The sequence below is a fragment of the Cygnus atratus genome, chromosome 1, assembly GCF_013377495.2.
Source record: "Cygnus atratus isolate AKBS03 ecotype Queensland, Australia chromosome 1, CAtr_DNAZoo_HiC_assembly, whole genome shotgun sequence".
Classification (NCBI taxonomy): Eukaryota; Metazoa; Chordata; class Aves; order Anseriformes; family Anatidae; genus Cygnus; species Cygnus atratus.
The window spans coordinates 181,643,368-181,666,143 of record NC_066362.1 but is presented as its reverse complement, the minus strand read 5'-3'; the positions used below and the strand labels follow the sequence as shown (position 1 = coordinate 181,666,143).

The following is a 22,776-nucleotide window of genomic DNA, read 5'->3' as shown; positions in this document are numbered from 1 at the left end:
GAGCTTTATCCAAATAAGATAAATCAACAAGCAAAAGTTAGGTAACAAAGGATACAAAGCTGAAATTAAGCCTGTTGGCAAATCTTTTTCCAGAGCATAAAGCATTTTTCCTCTTCCTAAGCCTGGTTCATCATTATAATGTGATTAGTAGTAAATGGCTCAATAATACTACTTAGGGTGCATGAGCTTCATTTTGGTCTACACCAGGAAAGAAGCTGATTGACTCCAGCTCTGCAGCATGCTCCCATGGGCACTGGGTGCTAGTGCCTCTGCAGTAGGCATCTATCCTTCACAGATATTTTAGAAGGGCTAGCTGTAACTTGCCGAGAGCAAGTCTTTAGTGGAGTGTCTGTAGAAAGCTGCAACAATACAAAGGAGCCATAATCATGTCAGCTTTGCACGAAGACATGGAGGTGTAGGGAATGATCCTTTCTACTCTGTTCAATTGCCCACTTTGTTCCAGCAGTAATGAGTGAGTCCTGCAAGGGGAAATTCTTCAGCACACGGATCATTCTGGGATAGAGAACTATTGTGGCTGTAAGGTGTGCATTACCTGAGTGACCCGCAAATTTCTGGGTGGAAGTGATGAAGCACTGCAAGGTAAGTACTGTAAAACAACTCATGGCTTGCAGTCTGGATCAAGTGCCTTGCCTAATGTGATAGAGAGCTGAAATGGATTGGTACAGGGATCATGAAAAAAACAGTCCTGAGGGGTTTACAGGAGGGAGGATCTAACCTCTCCTCTGCACACAAAAATTTAACCTTGTATGGACAGCCTAGGAATGGGAGCCTCTCTAGGATGTCTCTACAGAGACATCCAAACTCTTCCTCAAGAGCTGCAGAGTAGCAGGAGCTACCTAAGACCCAACTCTTGGGCAGAAACTGAGTCGGGCAGGGGCAGGTGCTTCCTTCTCCTGATTTAGCTGTGCAAGGGCTTCCAGGTCTCATGGCTACAAAAACCAGGAATCCTACAGCATACTTCTTTCATGGCAAGGGCAGTCAGCCTAGTCTTCACCTCACACTGCAGAAGGATCTCTAATAGAAAATGCTGCCATCCCAGAGCTGTCCTCCACCTCATCCATCAGAGCCTTTCCCAGCTCCTTTCTTACCCAGATATATGCCACAAATTAGAGGAACCATCCACCTCCTCTACCTACTTCTACTAAACAAGATTCGTGAACTAAAGGTACTCCACATCTCCATTGTGGATTCAGCTCCGATTAATCAAGCAGGAATTTCCCTTCTCTTAGAGCTTTGTCCTTTCCTGAACAAGGACACTCAGCAGACATGAAAAACAACTTAACTTTTTCTTTCTCTTTCTTTTTATTATTATTATTATTTTTTTAATGAGGAATTTCATGCATTTGCCAGTTCAAACCTACAGGATTCCTCTTCCTGTTACCTATACAGACTGTTTTGTTACTAAATACAAAACATGACACATACAGCTAGAATAGCCACCAAGCTGTTTTTACACAAGCAAACCTGTTTCAGCCTGAGGGACCTGGCTTGGGCCCTCTCCATCTATACCATGCAGGGTTATGATTCAGGCTGAGACAGACAAATGACTCTGTTTTGGAGCTGTGTCCTTGACCAGAAGGGACAAACTAGCTGATTTTTTGGCCAAGTGCAGGGAGGGGGAAGCCTGTTGCCACTCCAAAGCCAACACTTGTCCATTGGATAATGCTGGGGCTCAGGCAGGAGCTTGTAGTGCTTCCAGAACCAGCAGTGGAGCTCTCACTTGTGCTTTTGCAAAGTCTCAGCTTGTTGCAGGAGCCTTTCTGCCCAATGTTAAATGAGACAAGAGAAAGCCCAAGCATGCCGCCACGTCTCCCCCCACTAGCAGCCCTGCCTTCCCCTTGGGCTATGAACTGTCTGGAGCTGCAAAAGCCAAATGTTTTCAGTGCTGCACTAGCTCTCCTGCTTCATGCATCTAGAAAGAGTTTGGGCCTAAACACATCCTGCCCCTTTGCTTCTCACCCACCTCCTCCTTTATTCGCTATCTCCAGAGATTAACATGTCCACCACCCCCAGCCTTCTGCTTTCTCTTTGCTTTGTACTAAGTAATGAGCTTTGCCATGCCATGGGAGCAGGCTGACTAGGAGCAAGGACTATGTTAGCATGGTTTGTGGAGCCTTTGAACTCACACTAACCATGGTTGGCATCGTGAGATGAAGCACAGTTCCTAGATCCTGATGCACACGTGAGTAGAGGCTTAAGATCTGCCCTCACACAGAGAGCTGGCATATGTTCTTGGCCTCACAGAGACTTCACTAGGAAGGAAAAAACTAATGAGCTCAAAGCCAACATGTTAGAGATAGATGTCTGAGAACCTGTCTGCATTCAAGCCAGCACATCATTAACAAAAGCATTTTCTTTCTTGGGGAGAATCTGTCAGTTCTGGTGCAATGGAGCTTCCTGGATGGCAAAAGTGGGAAGTACCCAAACCTAGGAGATAAAGTGAGGGGATTTACTTGGCACTACGTCCACTCCACATGCTAAAAGGGACCTAGTAAAGCTGAAGATAATTACACAAATTAGGATGTGCCCAAGGGATTAACATGCCCTGTCTTCTTTGTCTCCATTGGTACAATTTATCCACAACTGGTTGCTTCTTCATTATTGTCATAGCAGCAAATAACAAATACAATTTCCAGCTGAAATATCACCCTCCCTTTGAACTAATGTCTAGGTCCACCCTTTTACACCATCTTTTTATGTTGGCGTCCAACTCATCAAATCAAAAAAAACACCAGACTTTTTTTGCATGCTTAAATTTCTTCCTCTGAGACATTTCAATTCAACATTTATTTTATTGCAGTTGTGAAAATAATTGACCCTGAGATCCAAGCCACCTGTCAGGAAAACTCACAGTTCATAGGTGGAGCCATCTTCTGGCAGGAGTCCTCCAGACCCTGCTGAGAACACTGACCACAAGACCACCATGCATGGGCTCCAGAGGTACCCTTATGTGCAAAGGGAGTCTACAGAAGATGGACGCACCCAAGATTTGCAGTTACGCTCCCCTAGTCTCTGTTGAAGAGATGGGCACTGGCAGAGGTGTCAAGGTTTGGCACCCTTGGCAGGCAGACTAAATTCCCACTTGGATTTTTCCACAGGAGGCCCTCAACCCAACCATAAGATATTATTTCCTTCTTCAGCATGCAGCTTCCCTTTTGAGGGGCATTCAACTTATCTGCCCCACAAGGAGCTGTGCAGCCCTTACAGTTACCCTGGTACACCTCAACCTTCCCTTTCATTCTCACCACAGTTGCCTGCTCATGCTGGACTCAATTTCTACCTTCCCACCCCTTACATTTTCTGCCTCTCCAGTGATGTGCCTGCAGCCAGAGCAAGAAAGCTGCCATGGGGATTTAGTGCTGCTTCAGTGACAGTTTTGAGCACTGCATAAGTTGAGCAAACTTACATAAAAGTTATAGCAAGCTTAGAGCCAGGTTGCAGAAGCTGGTATATAATTCAATAACGTGCTGTAAATTCATCGAGGCAGGACATCTGGGAGACCGGTTTCTGACTGCTCTGACCTGCAGCCAGATAAATTCTCCAGAAGTGCAGTATATATATAAAAATAAATAAATAAAATAAAAAGAATCAGAGGCATCATCCCAGCTTCACAAATATATGATAGCAACCACTGCATCTCTTATTTCATCATCATCATAACAACTTCATCCTCAGTCAGAGGCTGTTTTATTCACAAGTTTAAAGCAGAGAATCAGATGTAAGACTGGGACTGGATATGTAACAAAATAATTTATATTTGAGAGTAGCACTCAGTATAAATATTCAGAGTATCCTAGAAAAGTGGAAGGAGGTTTCTGTGAAAGTCAGGGGGATTTTGCTGCTGGCTTTAAGGAGATCAGCATGTAACCTTAAAAGGTGCAGCATGTTCAAGAATGAAAACAGAAGTCACCTTTTTTTTTGTTACATTTTTATGGTGCTTCTGCTGCTAAATAAAAACTTCTTCACTGCCATTAAAACACCATCCAAAACATGATAGCCTTGATATTGTTGAGTCTGCAACAGAATATAAACACACACTACTGGCAATGCTGCATGAAATGATTGCCTTCAAGTGACCTTCAGAGCGGTAACACAACAGATCATACTCTTCATTATTATTATTTCCAGGCTGCTCTCCATAATATCTCAAGTATGAGCCAGATAAGCAAAACTGCATCCCACTGAGCTGATTTTTAATGTCTTGATTTGTCAAGTAATAGGGTGGCTGTTGGCATACATGATTCTCATTCACACACATTGGTGCTAATTGCAGGAGAATATCCTGAGCAGCTTATTTTTCAAGCTCTTAATATTCACGATTATTGTGAAGAATTTCCCAGCCTGTCCTGGATATAATTAACTGCTTGAGTGAAACATTGCATTTACTGCTATTGCTAAGCTGTTCTGAATACACTTTCAGTTTCAGGGGGGTGAATTGACTAGTGCACGAAATCTTTAAATGATCAGATTGATAGTGCGTGCTAAGAAGACAAAAGACTCTCTTCAACAAGCAAAGAGAAGAAACTTGGTCTGTGGCTTCCAGTGAGGAAGTGCTTCAGGTATGAGGAGGAATAAATGCCATAGTGTGGCGGGCTGTGTTTTAACTCTGTGTGTGGACTTGATCAGCAGCACTGGAAAACTCTTTTAAACAGTAATTCACACAGTTCAGGAGGGGAAAAAAAAAGCTTCTGTTCATTGTTTGCACATTAGAGTAAATAACATTTGATGACAGGAAAAGGAACATTTGGCTCTCACCACGCCAGGACTCCGAGTTTGTCTTTTAAATTACTCACATGGTTATGCAGTGGATTCTTTCATGCCCTTTTTGTAGCATCCTGTTTTTGGAGGCTGCTGTATTTTCTTTTAATTAGCGCATCCCTGGCCCACCTCGGGATGCTCGGCAGGGACTGGGGAAGGTACAGTGGCTGAATTGATGCCTGTCTCTGCCCCACTGGAGCTGTTGGCTTTTAAAATAGCCGTGCTTGATTACAGGATGGTCATAGAGTTATTGACTGGAAGGGCCCAGGTCGTTAAAAATGGACTTGAATTTATTTTAACCCACTTATACAACCCAAACCATCATTCATTGTTTTTATAGAGGAAACCTGGAAAATGCTTAAAGCGACTGGGTGAGGTCTCCAGCCACCCCTGGGGGGGGTGGGGGGGTGGGTGGGGAGAGATGAGTTCTTCTCCCCACCAACCTCTCTTCTGCGTCTCACCAACATATTTTCACTGGAAACTATGGGTTTAAAATGATGGCATTTTCTGATTAAAAAACCACATTGTGTCTCTCCAAACCCTGTCTACTTCCCACCCGTGGGTCTCCTCACCAGGCAATTCCATGTTTCAGGGACTTGCCTTGCTGTTAGACATGGGTAGTGCCACCTGCACAGCAGACTCATAGTCTGAGGATGAGAGCTGGGATAAAAATATTTGAATATTTGATTGTTATTAAAGAGATCTCACATCTTATGCTTGCATTGCCCCTGTCCCTGGTTCCTCTCTGACTGGAACATAGCTGCTTTTTTAAGCCATGATTTCAGACAGGTGCCTATAGAACAGTTTGGTTTGGTTTGGTTGGTTGGTTGGTTTTTTTTTTTGGGGGGGGAGCAAAGGTAACACCAGAAAAAGCAATATGTCCCTAATCTGTGCTGGGTCACATAGGCTTTGAAGCGGTCTGAGCCCCAGGAGGAGCTCTGTGCTCTGGCTGGGGAACCTCAGCACCAACACAGCCACAGTGTGGCTCATGGTCACCCTGCAAGACGTGCTGGTATTCTTGTTCTCCTTAACCATTTTCATTGGTGTTAAAAAAGCACACCAGCCATAAATCTTTCCATTGTTTTTTTGTGTTTTACTTTTTTTTTTCTTTTTCTCCCCAAACCCCAGATATAGAGCTGAACTGAAGTTGCCAGTGTTTTCTTTATGTTCATCATAATTTCGCTACAAACTCACCACACGCTATGCTGGAAATCTGCCTGACAAGTGTTTTTAATTTGAAGGGAAAATACCAGAAGTTATATTGCTTGCAAGTTGACGAATGTTTTTTTTTTCTTTCTTTCCTTTTGCAAAATGCTTTGGTCTCATTTCCAACACCCTCTCCTTGCAGATGGTATCAGCATGAGCAAATCAAGGTATCGCTGGAGTAGGCTGTTCATGGTTCAGCTAAGTACACTTCTGTGCCTTTGCGTGTCTTTTTGTAGAAATGCATGAATGGTTTACAAATTCAGCAGTATCCCAGAATGTTACTTCACACAAGATTCTGCCATTTTGCCTTCCATTACATATTGTAGCACTTCACACTGCGTACCATCTCCTGGCTAGCCAAGACTGCCAAAATCATTTAGGTGTCTCAGTCCTGTGGGAGATCTGAACCCCTGTTCTTCTCGGACCCCAAACAAGCAACCTATGTTCCGTTTGTTTTCTCTATGCACTTCCACACCTGAAACCAGTTCTACAGGGATCTAGGAAGTCAAAGGGAGAGAAAAAATTTTGAATTGTCCTAGCAGGATCATTTCCATAACACCTGTTCACATAACAAAAAGAGAAAAAATAAAAGCAAGAAGGGAGTGAAGGCGAAAGAACTTTGAACATATGAGTAGCAAAATGAAAATGCATGGACAAAGTTGGAACGAGCACTTTACAGAAGACCATTTCAGAGAAAAACAGGGAAACGTAAACATATGCCTGTATCATCTGCTTTAGGGGCCTACCAGAGAGGAAACACAACTACAGAGGAACTTGCAAAGCAAAGCACAGGATTTCTGGTCCTCCTCCTGTTTTTCTCTCTTGGCCACAGACCAGAGGAGCACAGTGGTATTCACAATAAATACTCCTTGTAGGTCGATGCCAGCAAGAGGCACAATGTAGGTCTGAGACAAACAGCCTGACTCTGCCCTGCTGGCCTGCCCCTGTACCTGGGGGCAACCACATTCCATCTACCCTTACACTCCTGCAGCACAATGCAAAGTAAAGGCACAACAGAACACATATCATACCGTTATATCTCCCACATCTATGTTGTATTCAGGCAAAAATGGTCCTTTTGGTCAGACTTTGAAAGGGGGCTTCTCACACAGGTCAGGCTGTATCTGTAGGGCACAACAGAGACTCAGGAGGCAGGGAACATACCACATGAAAATATAGCATCTGCCCCAAACCTGGCCAGAGTTTGTTGAGTTATACGTCTGCTGACATGTACTATATTCTTTAACAGAAAAACTGCCATACCTTGGCTCAAGTAGTCCAACTGTATATAATAATATAAACTGTTGCTTGTAAAATTCTGTTCAGTAGGTGCTGAAGAAGCTATTTTCACCCAGGAAAGCAAAGTCTCCTACCTAAGCTTGCTAGTACTGCGTTGTAATGAGTTAAAACAGACTACAGCTTGTTAAAAGGGCTGAGATGAACCAGCAGATATATGTGGGGAGGTTTATGCTAGCACCTACTCCTACAGGGTATGAGTCAGGCCAGAGCTGTTGCTCTTTCACTTTTGTAAGCATTAAACTTTGCAAGCTTTTGAGCTGCTCTGAAATTTCAGGTACGTATCTTTTAACTGACTAACCAGCTAAAATGTCTGCAGGCTGATAAAAATTGCAAAACAAGCTTAAAAACAAACCAAAACAAAACAGGTAAGGTGGCAGAAGAAATTAGGCTTAAAAAAAAAAAAAAAAAAAAAAAAGTAAAACCATAGGATCTAAGCCTTGAAAACGAGGCATCCTAAAGATGTATGATGTTATAAAGATGGTTTGCTAACTTGTCTCATTCTAGGCCTTACCTATTAGTTGTAATCCAGTCCAGCCTCTTTCTTAATTTGAACTATGACCTGTGGGGTTCATATTACCTAAATTCAGTGGGTACAGCACTCCTTTAAAGCAAACAGTTATAAAAACAACCCTTAAAACATTGATCAAAACATGGTAACATAGGAGAGGAAATGGGACTTGAGGGAAGTTACTGCTTGAAGGAGGCAGGAAGATGAGAGCAGAAGCTTGTGTTTGAGCCACCTTCTCACCATGGCTAGTGTAACTATTCTGACTCCTCTGGCTTGTGAGGAACCTGAGGAGAAGCAGAAAAGTCAGTCCTCATTGTCAGGTTTTTGTATCTTGTTTCACAACCCATTTCAATGCAAACTGCATTGAGCACTTCCTTCTTTTCCATCAGGTTTCTCTTCCATCAGGCAACTGAGTATTATAAGTAATTTTTATTTAGCTGTTTTTCCTTACTATAATACTGTATGAAGTCATTTTTAATTCCCCTTCATCTACTTTTTCTAGAATGTGCACATACGTGGAAAAGGTCAGAGTTTAACTTCAGAGCTATGCCTAAAGTTAAAGGGAAGATAATGGTACCTACCACCTTATGCATAACATATGTGTAAAAATTGGTGATGTTCAAGGTAACTTTGAGGTTTAGAAGCCACCCCCCCCCCCCCCAACCCTTCAGCAAGAAATCAGAGAGCACAGAAGTACAGGTCTGCTACAGATCCTTGACACAGCATGACCCATTCCCTCTGTGAGAGGACCAGCACCTCTGTCCTCTTCAAATATCCTGATGGAGGTACTGAGCCTAATGGTACAGCAGTCCTGAAAGAAGAGGGAGATCATCATGTATTCTTTAAACATGGTTCCCAGAAGACAATGGTTTCCTATCTACCTGGCTGGAAGACAGCTGAATAGGGTAATCTCATCCATGCTGCTAAAACTGGACCCCTGCACAGCCAGGAAGGCAAATACAGTGCAATCTGTAGCAGCTACCAGAGAAAGCACAGCAGAATAAGGACCACATCATGGTGAGTCCATGATTGAGGGACATGCCCCCACAAAGGAGAGCCAGGGCTGGCATTTCTGAAAGTCCCAAAGGCGGTACAAGTGTACAAAACCAACCAACAAACAAAAAAAACACAGAAGGCCGGTAAGAAAAGCCAGGACTTCGTGAAGAACTTTTTTCCCTACCTACCATTTGTTTCTCTGTACTCAGCCATTTCCAGTTTCAAAGCCTTTGTGCCTTTCTTCCTTCATACATAAAACTTCAAGAAATAATACTTCAAAAAGTCTACATGTCAGACTAAATTCAACACCTCTCCTGGTAAATACATCCCACTGTGCCCCGTAGCTTTCATTGTGAATCAGAAGAGATGACTAATGCCATAACTGCTTATTAAAAAGAAAATTAATCATTTCTTTGTGAGTTAAACTCTTAAAATTTTTTTAACACTTTAAAACCGAGGAAAATTAGCTTTGATGAGATACAGCAGTGGCACTTGGTTTTTGTAGATGTAAAAGAGCATTTTGTTCTCAGCAGCTATTGCTGATTTTTCTTTTTGCTTGACAGATGAGCTTATCAAGTGTCACTGACATTTTTGCAGTACTGTGTTAAAATATGCTTCATTTGCTACTCATCTGAAAACTTAAGATGTGTGTTGTTCAGAAGGCACTAAAGGATTGATCCAATAAATCATGTGGGCTGGAAATGCTTCAGTTTCCTAGAGACCCCTTGGCTTTACTCTCAGTGCCTACATCAAGAGTAGCAGATAACTTGATGAATAGAGCTCTTTCCCAGGCAGTGGGAAGTGATGATTTGAACCTCCTCACACTGGTCCAGGATATCTTTTGCAACATGTGATGGAAAGCAGTTACACACTTGGTTCACTCCATAAGGCAGTTTAAGGAGGTGCTTAGATATTTGGTGCTTTTCTGAGGAAGAGTACACTTGAACAAAGAAGAGGGCTGCATCCATTGATTATCTTTTGCACCTGTAAGCACTTCCTTTTCTCTTCAAATTCTTCTATCTCACCCTCAAAAAACACTGGTTATTTTAAACAATAATGTAACCGGGGCCTCAAACAATAATATGTGACTAGCAAACTGAGATTTACCAGTAGGCGTTCACAGAAAAATATAGGATGGAAGAGACCTCTGCAACCACCTCATCCATCCCTTTTCTCCATTGAGAACCAACTTCAAAGTTAGATCAGAAGCTGGAGGGTCTTGTCCTGTCAAGATGTGATGATATTCGAGGATGAAGATTTCCCAAGCCTCTCTGTGTAACCTGATTCAGTGAATGACCACCCACCCAAAACTGTACATGGTTCTACAGGAGTGGTTTCACAAATGCCTAATACAAAGGAGAATCATTTTCCTGGACCATCTGGCTTTTGCTGATGCAGCTCAGGATCCTGCTGGCCTTCTTCACCCAAACTTGTTGTCCACAGACCCCCAGGGTATTGTTTACAGAGCTGCTCTTCAGCCAGTTTGTCCCCAGCTTATACCAGTGCATGGGGTTATTCCACCTTTGCACATGCTGTTGTTGAATTTCATGAGGTTTCTGTCAGCTTGTTTCATCAGCTTGCTATGATCCCGCTTAATGGAAACCCTAACTTCTAGTTCCTCCCCCCAGTTTGGTATCATTGGTATACTTGCTGCAGGTTCATTCTGTATCATCACACATGCCATTAATAAAGATATTAAAGAGTATCAGCCCCCCTTTATTAAGCCCTAAGCAATGCCATTCATGACTGGCCACCAGTTCAAGACATGGATCCTTATTCTTTCAGTGGGGCAGTTCAGCCAGATTTTTTCACCAACCTTGTACACACAGTCCAGACCTTCCCAGTCTGACCACATCAGTGCTATGGGAAACTGTGTCAAAAGCCTCACTACAGCCTTGATAATGCTGTGCTCTTGGTTTTCGAGCCAGTCATCTCATCAAATAACACAATCAAGCTGGTCAGGCATGATTTGCTCTTGGTAAATCCATGCTAGCTGTTCTCTGTCATCTTTTTCTCCTTCACGTGCCCAGACTTGCCTTCCATGAGGTTTTGCTCCCTTTTCTGAGGAAGGAAAGTGGAGAGGGAGGTGCTGGTTTCTTCCCCTGATAACTAATGTTGGAGTGAGAGGGAATGTCACAAAGCTGCACCAGGGGAGGTTCAGACTGGACATTAGAAAAAAATTCTTTACTGTGAGGGTGGTCAAACACTGGAACAGGCTTCCTAGCAAGATGGTTGATGCCCCATGCCCATCACTGTTCAAGAGGCATTTAGACTATGCCCTTCATAATGTGCTTGAACTTTCAGTTAGACCTGAAGCGGTCAGGCGGTTGAACTAGATGATCTCTGAAGGTTCCTTCCAACTGAACTGTTCTCTCTTCTTCCCTTCCCTTCCCTTCCCTCTTTGACTCAAGTTGGGAAGATTCTGGCCAATAACCAATTGATTGGTCTGTTACTCATTCCATAGCAAAGCTTAATGCTCTCAAAGCCCTCCTCTGTGTATCATTAAAGCCTCCCCTCCTTACCTTCTCTCTCTGCCCTTCCTACAGACCCTGTATCTATCCATGGCACCAGCAGGCAGGTAAGCTCTTCCCTTGCATTTCTGTGATGCCAATGGCATCGTAATTTTGTGACTGAGCATAAATTTGTAGTTTCCTCTTTACTTTCCCATACTTTGTCTTTTGCGATTTAAAAATAAAAATTAAAAAAATCTCTGCAATTACTTATGGAAATGCAAAATTTGTAAAAAATAGAGGATTTTTAAAATCAAAATGCCCCTAGGAATGATCATATTTTTTCCTCAGCCTATTTTAAAAAACACTTTTGCTTTTGCAAAGACTCTAGCTTTTCAAGACAGCTATTTCTGCTACGGCTAAGAGATAATAATCTCATCAAGTTATACTGTAAGCCCTTTAAATACACGTAAGTAAGAAACACTAAAAAATTGTGATAAGGATACTATATGCTACTGAACATTTCTATTTCTTTCCCTCTGAGCAGCAGATGCAAGCTTGAAGAAACAACATTCACAGGGTGATATTTAGTTCCAGAGGTTATATTTGTAGTTTCTATTATGAGATTAAAGCACATGAGCTACTTTGCCCTCCAATACTGGTTTTCATGGGCTTTGCAGAATTTGAAGACTTTTAACTGCTGGAAAATAGTCTTAATATATCACATCTATGCCAGTAAATGTATCCTTTCATTGAAAAGATTTGGCCATTAAGTTTCTTTACTTTACAGAGATTGATGAGATTTACCTTACACTTAGGGCTATGCAAATAATTGATTTTTTCAGTTCAGCAGAACACAGCTAAAGCCAAAACCAATATTTTTGGAATTTTCTTGCCAAAATGAAAAAAAATATATATCATTTTTCTGGTTGAAAGGAACATTGAGATCAACCAGAAACTAAATATTTCATTTTGTTTTATTTTTAATAAAAACAAAGAAAAGTAAGGGATAGAGTCACAAAATCAGCATGGAGGAAATTTTCCATTTCTACCTGGTTTCCTAGTGGTTGGCAGCTCACAGAATAGTTTGGAAGTGTCCTCTGGAGACCATGTAGTCTAACCCCTCTGCTCAAAGCAGGGCCAACAAGAGCAGCTTCATCTGCAAAAACTGGTTCCATCTGTGACCACACTTTTCACAGGATCTGGATGAGGACAATCCCTTTCTTCTCAAGTTTCTTCTCATGTGTTTGCAATGTCACTTCAGTTGCACCAAGCCTGAGTGACTGCGGGAAGGTTGAGCAGGCAGTGAAACTCACTTCTGACAGAGGGACTAGAATATAGGTCATTATACTAGTTAATGAGGTGACCAATCCTCTCCTAAAAATGTTTTGTATTACAGAACAATAGAAAAAGTCTTAGATATTCTGCTACTTAACACTGTTGCTGCAAAGAGAAGACGATAACACTGTAGAGATTAGAGAAGATGAAGCAGTCCCCACACTACTGAAGAAGGTTACATAAAGCAGACTATTCATGTCTCTTACGAAGCATAAGATGTTACTTTGATTTTTTTTTGCTGTATGGTTCTGATTTCCCACAGTGAGATTCTATTTAAGATGAAGAACATACTCTTGAGTCTCAGGGTCTGATCCTGCGATGTTTACTTCCCCCTTACTCACAGACAATAGAAGGGGAACTCTGTGTTGGAAGGGGCCACAAAGGCAAGGAGGCTCATGCTCCTGCAAATGCCAGACCAGGCACTGCCGTACATTTGCAGCCAGCTCTGGTTTCAAGGCTGGCTCTAAATGGGAGCCTCAGAGTTCAGCGCACCCCAAAGCTACAGTGCTTTGCATCTCTCATTATTACAAGCTTGGCCTGAGGTGTACTGTGGGAGAAAGGTTTGACCTTGGTCACTTTGAGTACAAGCTAATACACACCAGGAGCAGGGTAAAGTAAGCACAGCCTCGGCTTCCACCCTGCTGAGCAGCAGGTTTGGCTGCTCATTTGGTGCACCCTGCCTTGTGCTCGTCCCTAGAGAGACACCAAGCATACCCTAGAGGTATGACATGGTATTTGGTTTCTCATCATGCTCAGTATGTTCAGCTCCAGTGCTGGCAAAAACAGCACTGTGAAGAATCTACAGGTAGTGCAAACCTCATGAGGTTAAACAAGGCCAAGTGCAAGGCCCTGCTTCTGGGTTGGGGCAATCCCAAGCACAAACAGGCTGGGCAGAGAATGGATTGAGAGCAGCCCTGAGGAGAAGGACCTGGGGGTGTTGGTTGACAAGAAGCTCGACAATATGTGCTTGCAGCCCAGAAAGCCAAATATATCCTGGGCTGTATCAAAAGAAGTGTGACCAGCAGGCTGAGGGAGGTGATTGTCCCCGTCTGCTCTGCTCTCATGAGACCCCACCTGGAGCACTGTGTTCAGCTCTGAGGCCCCCAGCACAAGAAGGACATGGAAGTATCAGAATGAGTCCAGAGAAGGGCCTCAAAGAGGATGAAGGGGCTGAAGCACCTCTACCATGAAGACAGGCTGAGGGAGTTGGGGTTGTTCAGCCTGGAGAAGAGAAGGCCCCAGGCAGACCGTGCAGCGGCATTCCAGTACCTAAAGGGGCCTACAGGAAAGCTGGGGAGGAACTCTTTGTCAGTGAGTATAGTGATAGGAAAAGGGGTAATGGCTTTAAACTAAAAGAGGGTAGGTTTCGATTAGATATAAGGAGGAAATTTGATGAAGGGCAGCTCCTCTGCAAATCCCCATCCAGCTTCCTCCCGTGCCACAGTCATAGCAATGCTTTCATGGTATCCAAAATTTCCATGGCATGTGATGAATAGGAGATCTGCTTTTCTATTTAGTTTGGAGTTATAGCTGAAGAAGGTAAGATTAGTAGTTTTGTAGTATAAAATATCTCTGCATTGTCCTCACCAAAAAAAAAAAAAAAAGGAATTTTGCCCACAGCCTCAAATTTGAGGCTTTATTTAATCAAGGTGATATGCACGCACCTTGTAATGGATCCTCATTGCAGATACAGTGGCACGGGGGCAGCGAGAACAAAATGACTCCTCAGACAGCACCTTTCAGTAAGTCATTAGTAGGATACATATAGTAGTCAAGCACCCATGATGCTGAGACTCGGACATTAAACCACTCGTTGCCAAAATTTTTTGCCTCAATTTTAAGCAGAACTGTAATATGGTTTATAAACATTGCTGCAGACTTGAACATTACGACTTTTTAAAGGAGGTTTACCAAAACAGAGAGAAATTATTAAAGTTGGTTGCAAGATCTGCTGCTAAGTGATTCAGAAACTGTTGGACTCTACAAAATTAGTCATTTATTAAAAGGTGCAAGAATCATTTCTTAACCTATTAATGAATGCACTCTACTGTAAAGCGTGACTAACTTCCCATAAAAAGAGATCAAATTTGTGGGTGCACATAGTCACTTTGTTACCTTTCTACCATAATTCGGTCTGTTTCTGTGCTGTGCATGGGCACATCCAGGAACTCAATGCGCAGGTGCTCGAAGGCGCTTGGTGAGGGCTGACAGACTCGCTCCTTGAAGGGAAACCTTTTCTCGGAAAGTCTCGCTCTGTGCTTATTTGGAAGATAGGAAAAGCAACAGCAGGTTCTCTCATCTGGTTCACCAAGCCTAGACCTGTTCCCAGTCAAGCTGTTAATCTCAGCCTCTTTTTAACTCTTGTGGCTTTTCTGACCCAGCCTTAATTTTATATTTAGGCCATTTTCTTGTAATGAGTCACAGCTGTGACTGTCATTTTAGTACAGTGAAATGTGTCGACAAGACCAAGAATAGCAGCTGTCTGTCAGACCTGCACCTAACATGTTAATGGAGATACCAAACATTGGAAACAGAACCAAAGGCAGTGAAATGGAGAATGCAACTCTACAGTGAAAGTCTTCTTTTAAACAGCCTGTGGGTTTTTTTTCTCCCCTAAAAAGACAGTAGAGGATTTAAAAATGAATTTCACTGGGGCTTATCCTGCCCAGATCAGCCTAAGGTAATGGAAATAGTCAGGATAAACCCTCTACTGGGAGGAGTGGAAGAATCAGGGTTACTTCTACCTCATTATGATCTCCCCACCAAGCTGTCCTGGTTGATACAAGCTAAGAACTTGTCCCTTCCAGCTTCACTGAAATATATGTATATGGCCTGGGAGCATAGCATGAGATTTGAGAGGAGGTTGGCCCAGCTCATCTTCTGCACCCCTTGAGGTACCACAGCTGCCTCTGTTCTGGGCAATAAAACTTTCCAAACACAAAAACTTTCACTTCTGCAGCAGCTGCTCAGTTTTGAGATGTTGTGGTCAGTGATGCAAAGGCCAGCTCACATCCAGTACCTACTGGGGTCCCTCAAGGATCAGTCTTGCTTCCTCATGACTTTACTAACAACCTGGGTGATGGGACAGAGTGCACTCTCAGCAAGTTTGTGAATAACACCAAACATTCAACACTTTCAAAGGCTGGGCTACCATTTGAAGGAACCTGGACAGGCTGGATAAACTGGCTGACAGAAACCTCATAAAGTTCAATAAGAGGAAGTCTTGCATCTTAGATGGAGACAGGACAGTCAGGGGGGCTGCTTGTATGGGAAACAGTTTTGCGTAAGAGGATCTGGTGGGCAACAAGGCCAACAGGACCTTGCAGCAAAGGTCTACAACCTCCTGGGCTGCATCAGCTTGACCATAACCAGGTAAGCCCATGAAAGAGTCTCTTCCTCCTGCTTGGCATCTGGAGCACTTGGTGTCTAAGCTCAGGCAAGGGGCAGACAGCAGGAATTCTCTTGGTTAGGCTGCTTGAGGAACCCATCTAATGAGTGCATATCTATTTTGTGTTAAGGTCAGTGCAATAGGATTGGCAACAGCAGAGACCTCCAGGTCTTCAGAATGAGGCTCGTTTTGTGTTGGTGTTGTTTACTCTGCTGTCAGCAGCGGGTTTCCACTGTTTTGTCTGGAAGGGAAAAAGGCTAGCCTGTGGCTTTTGGGTCACAAACCGAAGGGATCTTGAGGGATTTAAGGAAAACTACCGTTGTTGAGGTGATGTTACCTGGTCAACAGGTGGACTGAGATGGTGCAGAGGCTGATATGAAATCCAGCTCTTTAGCTATAGGTGGAAGTGACCCAGAAAATGAGGAACTGGTTCTATTCTTACAAGAGAACCTGAGACTCCTAGGCATCACTGTTCTCACCCACCTGCAAGTAGTTTTGGATCTGGCCTGTCCCTCTGCTGCCATGTGCCTGGTGGCACTCAGTCCCACGTGATTTGGACATGCAACTTGTAAGTGTGGAAGCTGTTGGTTAGTGCATGTCCGCAGGCAGTTGGGGAGCAGAGCCCAGTGCCATCCTGCTCCGATGTACGTAATGTTGCCTCTCCTGATCAGCCAGATTCACTCCTTAGAAGCTGCACTCCCTTCCACTCCCCCAGGAATGACATAAAATGTGAAACAGAAATCGAAGAAAGAAAACACAAGAAGAGGCAGTGGGTCTGGCATTGACTTTGGAGGAAGGAGACTTTGGTCCAAGATCACTCCCCTGTTTTAGTCAATGAAAAATAATTCAAGGAGGAATCCTTGTCTTTGATCTGTCATTATCATCTATCTCTGGGCTAGTGTCTTTCAACTTCAAACAGCCCTCTCATTAGTGTTTGACTATTTTGGAGGTTTGACCAACTCTCCCAAGCACTATGTAGGGTCTACACATCTCACACCAGGTTGTAGATTACACTTTGAACCTGAGGCATTAAAGCTGGACATCACGGCACCCTCATTGCTCAGCTGTACAAATCTTTATTTGATCTACTAATCAGTTTCTGTGTATGGAAAACTTACCACAGCCACAAAGTTTTCCATGCCTTTGAGCGCTAGTATGTAGTAGTAGTAATAGGATGCTGATGCTCATGACAAATGATGATTTAGTGAGCTCTCTGTGTTTGTCAGGGAAATTTCAAATGCCTTGACAAATCTTATTTCCTGAACTCGACATAACCCATAGTAAGTCAGTAGGTTGGGAGGAATTAAGCACAAACAAATAAGAATCTTCATTAGCCTGGTTGAGTCACTAGTGTTTCAACAGAGTTCGAAAGGCTACAGGTCCCCTGAGGCACAGAACCAGAGAAGCTAGCTAAAGCACTTCCTCCAGCATTCAGACTGATGCTCAAGTGGTTCAGACTACAAGATGTTAGACTGAGGTTCCTAAAGTTTTCTTCGTGGAGGGCTGTTTAATGAGCCAAACATCAGGCTGGGGCCAGATAACAAACCTCATGTGGAATGTAATTCCCTTCTGATTAAGAGTGTAATAAAATGTGCTTTACGAATTGAATCTGAAGTAGAACAAATACAGAAGTATTTTTCTGTGTTGAAGTGGGACATATGTAAGTGACATCCTTGCCAATAATTTAAGACAGCCTATACTCAAAACCCACCCCAGCACGAAGAGCTGAGCAAAGGTAGTACACAGGGCAGCTCTGCACATGCCACCCTTAAAGGAGGTTCAAACTGATCCCAGTAACACAGTGTGTCTGGAACAGACCTTGAAGCAGTCTATTAATGCTACATAGGGAAACAGGAGGGCTTGGAAGCACCATTATTGCCTATTCCGGGAGCCTGAGTTCATCAGTTTTGTACAACATTGTGGAGTTTTGTGGTAGGAAAAAAAAAAAAAAAAAGGTCATACACTAATTTATGCTGTGCCCTTTAAAAAAGAAAAATACCAGCAATAATTACTGTTATGCTGTTCTTGATCATACAGAGAAGTGGTGTAACAGCTTTAAGGACACATTCCCTCTAGTCCTGATGACATGGAAGTCTATTCAGTCCTAGATAGTACTGTGTGAGCATGATGGGTCTGCTTAACAGATTCAGAGAGTTTAAAACCAGGGGAAACTCAAGTCCTCTTCTGAAACAATCCACAATGTTGCACCCCATTACCCTTAGTTGAGTTCAATAACTTGTGTCTGGCTGAAAGCTTATTTTTCAGAACAGTATCCAGCGATGGCAAACCCATCACTGCTTTCCATGGCCAATCCATCACTTCTTTCTGTAGCTGTTTCCATTGAATAACCATATTTCTGATTTGAAATCTTGGCTTTATTTCTGATTTGAAGTCCTCTGATTTCTGCATCTGGACATTGGCCTGAGCTCTCAACTAGACAAATCTTTTTTGCTTGATGTCATGCCTTCCCAAGAGGACGTGATACCCATTATGGTACTTCTCCTATAACAGGGTCACATCGAAGCCTTGTTTTGGATAATTAGACCTAACTCTTTAAGGTTTCCCCTCTAAGGCATTTTCTCCAGACTACAAATCATTTTAATGGCTCTCTTTGTGACCTTGGACACAAACACTGCGCACCAGGGAACCTCTGAAGCGCGCGGACTGAACTCGTGAGCGTGACTCTGCCTCAGATACTTCTGTAAGAGATAAGAGTGTTAGGATGAAAAAGGGATCTGTTTCCCAGGAATGGTGAGACTTTCCTTGAGAGGCAAGTTTCAAAGCAATGTCTGACAGATGCCCGCTCCAAACTGGCATCAGGGAGAGCTGCCTATATCTGAAATACTTAAAGTATTTCCAATTCACTCCAGTACGTTTCTAATTCACTATGTAAAGATTTAAATCAGGCAACACAGGCACACACTAAGTAAAAAGTGAACTTGGATTTATGATCTTGCGTTCACAACCACCACAGTCAACAAATTGTACCACGTGTCCGTAAATAACAGGCAAAGTTGAGATCACATTCTCCTATTATTAGAAATGTAATAGTCATATCTTGTTTAAAAACCTGTTTTTAAATCTGTTGCCACCTGGAAAACTAGACTAAACAGATCAAGAGTTAAGGTTATCTACAAATATTCTGGGCAGAAACATAATTAGGGCTGTAATTAGGATTATCGTTTAGTAGGCAATGTAGACAAGCCTGAGAAGATAAGCCACTATCAGCTGCTGTTGAGGGCTAAAGTGATTATTAAGCTCGTAAGTTTGGGCCATGTGTTTTCCTGGCAATGTGGAAATAATGTTGAACAGCTTCCAAAAACCCCCGGCAGGACTGCAGGCTGTTTCTCCTAAAAAGCATTCCCAGTGCGGCAGCACCAGCAGGCAGGTAAGGTGCTCGCATCTGCCAGCTCTTGCTTGCAGCTCTCCAGCACCAGGTTGGTGGAGCGTGGAGGCTGCAAAGCTGGGTGTAAAGCTGCTTGCTGAGCAGACTCCCTCTAGTCCCTCCTGGCATGCCCACCTGGGGTCCATGCTTTCCACCTGCACGGATTCACTCCCATTACTGGGATGCGCAGAACCCAGCACCACTGCACATCACTAGGCTGAAGGCTCCTGTCTGCAATAAGAAGGAACTCCAAGCTGAGATAAAAGAGCAAAATCATTTTTATAGCAAACCATGCTAAACAGGCAGAGCCTTTAAATGAACGTGTTGCAGGATGCATAACTGTCAGTCCAGGAGCTTTTTGTGCCCCTGGAGCGTGTGGCTGGTGGACACGGAGGAGCCCCACTTGGAGCCTGTAAGGTGGCAGGGGAGGGCAGCCAGCTCTGCAGCACCAGGTGTCCTTCCCCTCTGCTCCCTCTCGTCTCTGCCAGTGAGACAGGCAGCTCCCCAGCACCCTCACCTTGCCTTGAGCTACATTCCTCAACTCTCCCAGGCCCTTACCACCAGGAACCCATTGCTGTAACCTCCTACCACATGGAAACCCATCTGGGATCAGGTACCGGGGCAACCACCAGGACCTGCATGCTTCCCTGGCTCACTCCACTCCCAGGCACCGCTGGAGAACCCGTGGCACCTCACCTGCAATGCAATGTCTGCATTGCACTGGGGACCAGTAACAAACCAGTAGCAAACCAGTAGCAAACCAGTAGCAATCCCCTGATCATTTGATGTCACTGATTTTTTTTTTTTAACATGATGAGCTGCTCAGTGAGGAACCTTCATTTTGTTTCGAGAAACAGAAATAAATTGACTCAGCACTTGCTTCTTTCCTCTAGATAACTGATCTTTTTCTTCCCCTCCAGTTACTCAATGGACCTGTTTTTATCTGTGTGGTGTTTACTTTCCAGAGGCTTTGCCATGTTTGCAGCTCCATTTTTTTTGTTTGTTTGTTTTTTTAACCTCAAGCTTCTCCACAAAATACACAGAGAGCTCCCTGCTGGTCCCTGTCATTGGGTGGGTAAATTGACTCTTGAGGCAGAAAGGATAGCGCTCCTCATGCTTTTTCTTTTCTCGACTCTGTTTTGACATTTTATTTTCCTCCATGTTACTTGAACAGGAAACTATAGGGGCAGTCACAAACTTCTCTCTGGCTTACATCCTTCAGCTTCACTATTTTTAAAGTGTCAGTTGTTTTCATACATGTGGCTCTACATTTACAGGACAAAATGAAGATGGCAGAACTTCTCTTATTACAAATTCCATCGTATATAAAAAGCCCAAATGCTGTTCCCTTACTCAGACCTAGCCAATGAATTCAATTTATAGTAACTATAATTCCAAAAGATCCTCAGATACCTCACAGTGGTTTTTCAGTGTGAATAGGTTTTACAGCTGGGCAAGGTCTTACATTACAGAGAAATTTATGCTTAAACATCTGCTCTTAAATGTCCTTCAGCTAGTCGACATGGTTACAAATCCATCCACAGAACCTCCTGGAAGTTATAAAAAAACTACTACTGAGGCTTAACATGCTAAAGTATTTGTTATTCCGCCATTAGTCTGGATAGCAGGAAGGAAGATGTCAGGAAACTTTAGATTCATGTCAGACCTTTCAATTTCTGGTTATTTCTTAGTGGTAGGGAAAAACTCTCTCCTTTTTTTTTTTTTTTTTTTTCTCTCTCTCTCTCTCTCTAGCCTGTGAAATGTGCTCAGGAGTTGAACTAATTCAGCGTTGCTGTGAATACACAGCTTTACATGTCCTAACAGGTAGGAAAGCAGTGGCTACTCATTTATTTATGCTTGCCCTAAAACTTTTGATAAGGATTTGATGAAGCACATTGCAGCAGGCTGACTTTGCACACATAATAAAAACTCACCCTTGACACGTGAATTTCAAAGCTGAGAGCTGAAACCTACAAATGCCTATATATATGCTTCACTTTGCTACCATGAGTAGTGCCTTATTCGAGATAATAGGGTAAACAAGTCTGTAAGTATTGTTGCATTACTGAATTACTATACTGAATTACTAAATATTTTCCCCCGCCCAACATTGCTTCTTAAAAAAAAAACCAAAAAAACACAAACACACACAAAAACAAAATCAAAAACAACCAAGCATGGAGAGTCATCTCCAAGTAGACCAGCCTGGCTTAGCATCTTTGCCCACGAATGAAGATTTATGGGGCAATTCTCCATGGAGCAGGTCTTGTCAGGGGAGTTCCTGGTCTAATGGCCAGATTTGTTACTTAATTTAGTGGTATTGATATTGACCTCCTTGCTGCTGTATCTCAGCATCTACACTGTTGTTCTTCCCAGTAAGGTAGGTGTTGAGATATATTTACTTTTACTCTTACAGATTTCCAGCATTAATATAATACAAACAACAGAGTTAAAATTATGTCAAAACAGTCATATCTGTCATCGTGGAATTATATACATTTTGTTATAGTAATTGAATATATACAAATACAAATACATTGAAAAAAATACAAATACATAAAAAAATACAAATACAAATACATCGAAAAAAAAACAAAACAGTCTTTCAACTGAAAATGAAAATGTAAACTTCTTTAGGTTGGCCTCATTTGGGTTCTGTAAATGCTCAAAATATTTTTTATTTACTATGCCAAAACCTCTCTCTTTTTTTTTTTTTTTCCCTGCTAGTGCATTTAAACCTGAATAGTTCTTTTTACAATGCCGTTATGGAATTCCTGCATCTTCATCAGAGCCAGATTTAACATCATGGTTTCTTTGAGCTTTTATACAGTGGTTTTCTTCTTTAATCAGCTCATTCAATGTCGAAATAAAGCTAGCACCTCCCATGGGCTAGACATTCAAAAGGGTAGATTGGTGGTGCTCCAGATGGAGTTATGCCAAGTGACGCCAAATGAGGACAGCTTTTAGAACCTAAAATCTCTGTAATAAAAGACTGGAGCCCCATACCACACTGATTAAAGCCATTTGGATTATTCCCATTAACTTTAGTAGTACATATATTAAGATGTCGCTTTTTTTTTTTCTTTTCCAGCAAAAGTATCTTATTTGATGCACACTGTGGCTCTCTTATATGTGACGAAGAGCTGTGTTACACATTCTCTGCTATTTTTTATTTGGGTCTTTTGTAGGCTTTTGCCACACTGTTGTCTGGGGCTCCCATGGCTGGTACAAGTGAGGAATTGGCAGAAGATACTACACTGTGGATGAAAAAGAAAAAAAAAAAAAAAAAAAAAGTGATGTGTGTCAGGAGAAATAATTTCTGTGTTAAATACTTGTTAAACACTCACTATTTTGCCAAGATGCAAAAATAAATGTCATTGCCTGGAAATAATGGATGCCCATTTATTCTTTCAAAACTTATTTGGTA

At 42.6% G+C, this 22,776-nt stretch overlaps 1 long non-coding RNA gene across 1 annotated transcript; it reads left to right on the top strand.

The window, feature by feature from the left end:
• The first annotated feature begins 254 nt into the window (after positions 1-254).
• On the top strand, positions 255-22,624 carry LOC118245993 (uncharacterized). Its single transcript, XR_007707718.1, has 3 exons — positions 255-600; positions 21,102-21,173; positions 22,538-22,624. It is a non-coding gene; the product is annotated as an uncharacterized LOC118245993 (long non-coding RNA).
• Positions 22,625-22,776: the final 152 nt, after the last annotated feature.